General features: G+C 37.3%; 1 pseudogene; it reads left to right on the plus strand.

The window, feature by feature from the left end:
- Positions 1 to 3779: 3779 nt before the first annotated feature.
- LOC141515965 (small ribosomal subunit protein eS4-like) lies at positions 3780 to 4575 on the plus strand (annotated as a pseudogene).

Raw genomic sequence — 4575 nt, forward strand, 5'->3', positions numbered from 1 at the left:
TATTACCTCCGATTTACAGATGAGGAAATGAGACTGATGGCGATTAAGTGATATGCTGAAGGTCATATAACTTGGCTCAGAGATAATATTTAAATCCATCTCCAAGTTCTTGGTGTATACCACAATGTTTTTCACCAATAGATCATACGCTCCTTGAGTTTCATTCGAGGAAAGAGTTCTTTTTTCCCTTTGTACTTCCAATATCTAACACATAATAATAAATTCTTGTAAATTTATTGATAGCCAAGTCACTGATGCTAAGCTACTTTAAATAATCTGAAGTATGTAGCTAAAAATTCAAGAATTTGTTGACATCAATATTCTCTCTTCTTCTCAGATAGCATGAATTTCTGATCATATGTAAGCTAAGGTATTCATTTTCCCTGCTCCTTTTCTCAGAACTACTTTGGAATTTTCTCTGGTTGGTTGCTCCATGCTGAAGCTTGCATCCCAGAATGACCTCAGGTGATTACAAAGTGTGCTCTGTGGTTACCTTTCAGGAAATTACTCAAGTTCCACTTTGCCTAGCTTCTTCTGATATGCATTGACTCAGGGAACAACGAGAGACAAACTGCTAAATAAAAACATCTGGCCACAGTCTCTGTTCCCCTGAGACCAAGAGATGCTCTTTTTACCCTCAGTTTTATAAAAATATACCTGTTGGTTTACAAACACAGCTGACTGTTAATAAAGAGGCATGTACAAAAAGTCCCCATGCTCCAACCAACGTGGTCTGTGTCTTTTTCTTATTTTCCTGTTCGGAGCTTTTGGTTGCTGCCTCTCATAACTTTTTACTTGTGTGACATTGGGCAAGTGACTTAACCCTTGTAGGTCTCATTTGTCCTTAGCTGAAGATTGCCTGATTTATCCTTTGACAGCTAAATCCTACAATATCTTATGTTTGTTTAATTCAGCTGGAGAAGTTGTTCTGAACATTTTTTATTTGGCATCTTCAGTGCCACTTTATTGCTAAACATCTGAAAAAAATTCTCTAAAAAGTTTCTTTGATTCCCAATCTACTTAAAAGAAAAGGGAAACGAATAGTGGTTTTGATAATAGGTTATTAAACACAGAGAAAGAAAAATATTAACTTGTTTCTCAAATGAAAAATTTTCAAGTTGAGCTGTTTCTGAGTTGTTCTACATAGACATGAAATGTGAATGGTGAGGAAGAGGAATGGAAGAAGGTTGCTGTCACTGCTGAGCTAAGAGAAGACTGAAGAGAGAGAAAAAGAAGCTCTTCAGTGCCTTTCCTGAATGGTAATGTTAAAAGGGAAATTCTACATTTGGGCTTTCACCCTCATTCAACAAGGCAAACTTAGGATGAAGAGAATTAAAGGAAGTTTATTCTAAGTACATCACAGCAGCAGTAGGTTTTGATGGACTAATCACTGGAGATCAGAGATTCCTTCAAGGTGGGACTAATTTTTACTGGTAACTTTTTAAAAAGATAAAGACAATTTAAATAGGTCCATGTCAATAAAAGAAGTTGGGTCCTTGAGTCTCAGTTCTTCCCCAAGGGAGAGATAAACAGGGGGTGACTTGACTATGTGATAAATATCAGGTAACTGGATTCCCTGAACGCTGATGGATAAGCAGATCTGGGAACAATGGATCACTGAGTCAACATAGCTCATAATAATTCTCTCACTTGGTGATACATACATAAACCATACATATCCATATATCCATATATATATGTATATATATACACACACACATATATATTATATATATATATGAAAATGAATTAACAACAAATCAAAATTTATATGGTTCAGCAACACATTCAGTCTTAGGTCAAATCTTTATTCTCAAATACATCAATCTGATCTCTGTACTCTGGTCAAATCAATTTGAGCAGGCATCAGTGGCTATAAACTAGGGGATTTAAACTCAAAACAGGAAATAAGTGTACTGTGGATGACTAATTATAGCCCCAAGTTTCTATCAGTGTTATAAAGTTGAATAAACTAAGAAATAGAGTCATAATCTCATGTAACCTGTGTGAAGTAGGTCTTGTATGTAAACTAAGGCATGGTACAGATCAAACCAGTTAGAGGGCATATCATGAACAAATTTTAGAGAGGAGATGTACATAAACCTCTGCTCTCAGAAGTGCTTTGAAAAATAGGAACATCTCTAAGTTTGCGTGCATTTTAGGACATACTATATACACAGATTTTGATCCCAGATTAAATAAAACCCAGATTACTCAGATTTCTCATTAAGGTAATATAAGATAACTCATAAATTACTCTCCAATAAGCTAACTGATTGCACTCAACATCTGTTCTTTAAAGCAAAACCAGAAAAGATTCCTGACTTTAATCTCACAAATCAATAAATTTATATTTTTCTTTCATAGGTTCCTTCATCTTTGCCTAATTATACTCCTATCATTTTTTTTTAGTTTTTTTTGCAAGGCAAATGGGGTTAAGTGGCTTGCCTAAGCCACACAGCTAGGTAATTATTAAGTGTCTGAGGCTGGATTTGAACTCAGGTCCACCTGACTCCAGGGCCAGTGCTCTATCCACTGTGGCACCTAGCCACCCCCAAGAATGAGATACTTTAGGAATTTAATTTTATCCTTGTTTAAGTCACAGAATGACAACATCTTCAGATTGAAAACTGAAAGAGCAATCTTTCACTATTGCAATGACAAACTTTCACTGTTCACCTTCTCTGATAATAGAAATTTGAGATGAGAGGAAGAAGCAGGGAAATGATTATAATAGCATTAAGACTGGTTCCATCCTAAGGGTTCAGAATGACTAAACACAGCTATACCAGCATAAACATCCTTAGTTCTGTTTTAATTCAAGTAAAAGTCATAGTTAAGGTTCTGGCAAGGTTCCACTTCATTTATAGGGTGCCAAAATTAGGCTTAAGGTTTTAGCAGGTGGGAAAAATTCCTGTTCAAACAACAGGGAAACCGAGTCAAGAGGCTCTTACCTTAGAGCATTCCAAGGTCATCTTTTCAACTTTCCCAGGCAAATATATCTCACCTGTAATAGTTCCCACATTTTACTCTGTCTGGGAGCGAATGGCATCCCCCACCTTGAATACCAGATTAAAGTCCCTATCTATTTCTCTCATGGTGTCGCAATGACAAAAGTTTACCACACCTTTAACGATTTACTCAATAGTCTTTTCTTCCTTTTCTTTTTCTTCTTCTCTTAGAGTCTAAACTTATACTGGTATAAACATCTACCAATAGAAATGAAGAATATAATGATGTTTTGGAATGCCACATAGATAATGAATATATAACAGTTTACTCAAAACCCTAGAAAAAGAACACTGACCAATTGCTGCAAACCTCCAGACTAACAGATATCCCTCTTTAAAGTTATTGCATCTTCACCCTTTAAAACAAAACTAAATTTTTAAGATTGGAATGTGTTAAAAGCTAAGTTGGTTTAAGATTTAAGTGAAATATATACTATTCCAGGTTTATCTTCATAACCTTTATAAGTGATAACAAATAAACCTTAGGTGAAACTATAAGCAAGTTTGAAAATTTCACCATTTTATGTAAAGTGTTTGTATCTTATTTATTTAATAGGAAATTTGCAACACAGCAAGCTGTTGCACAACTTAGGACCAGATGTAAGATAAGACTGATAAGCTCTTGCCGTGCGACCGGCAGGTCGTGCTTCTGGAAAAGACGCAGAGGCCCAGAGGGTTAAAGTGATGTGGCCAAACACAGCCATTAAGTAGTCCCCGACCCTACCTGCAGTCGAGTAAATTTCGTGTATTATCCCAGATTTAGTGTAGCCATGGTTCGTGGTCCCAAGAAACATCTGAAACGTGTAGCAGCTCCAAAGCACTGGATGCTGGATAAGTTAACAGGAGTATTTGCTCCAAGACCATCTACAGGTCCCCCCCAAGTTGAGAGAATGTCTCCCCCTCATCATCTTCCTGAGAAACAGGCTCAAGTATGCCCTTACTGGAGATGAAGCAAAGAAGATCTGCATGCAGCGATTCATCAAGATCGATGGCAAGGTCCGCAATGATATCACATGTCCTGCGGGTTTTACGGATGTCATTAGCATTGAGAAGACAGGAGAACATTTCCATTTGGTATGTGACACAAAGGGACGCTTTGCTGTTCATCGTATCACAGCTGAGGAGGCTAAATATGAGTTATGCAAAGTGAGAAAAATCTTTGTGGGTACAAAGGGTATTCCCCATCTGGTGACCCATGATGCCCATACTATCCGTTATCCAGATCCCCTCATCAAAGTGAATGATACAGTTCAGATTGATTTAGAAGCTGGCAAAAATCACTGATTTCATCAAGTTTGATACTGGAAAGCTATGTATGGTGACCGGTGGAGCCAACTTGGGTCGAATTGGTGTGATTACAAATAGGGAGAAACATCCTGGCTCTTTTGATGTTGTTCATGTAAAAGATGCCAATGGCAATAGTTTTGCTACTAGGCTTTCAAACGTTTTTGTTATTGGCAAAGGTAATAAGCCTTGGATCTCTCTTCCCAGAGGAAAGGGTATCCATCTTACAATTGCTGAGGAGAGAGATAAGAGATTGGCAGCTAAGCAGAGCAGTGGCTAA

Source organism: Macrotis lagotis, chromosome 3, assembly GCF_037893015.1.
Source record: "Macrotis lagotis isolate mMagLag1 chromosome 3, bilby.v1.9.chrom.fasta, whole genome shotgun sequence".
NCBI lineage: Eukaryota > Metazoa > Chordata > Mammalia > Peramelemorphia > Peramelidae > Macrotis > Macrotis lagotis.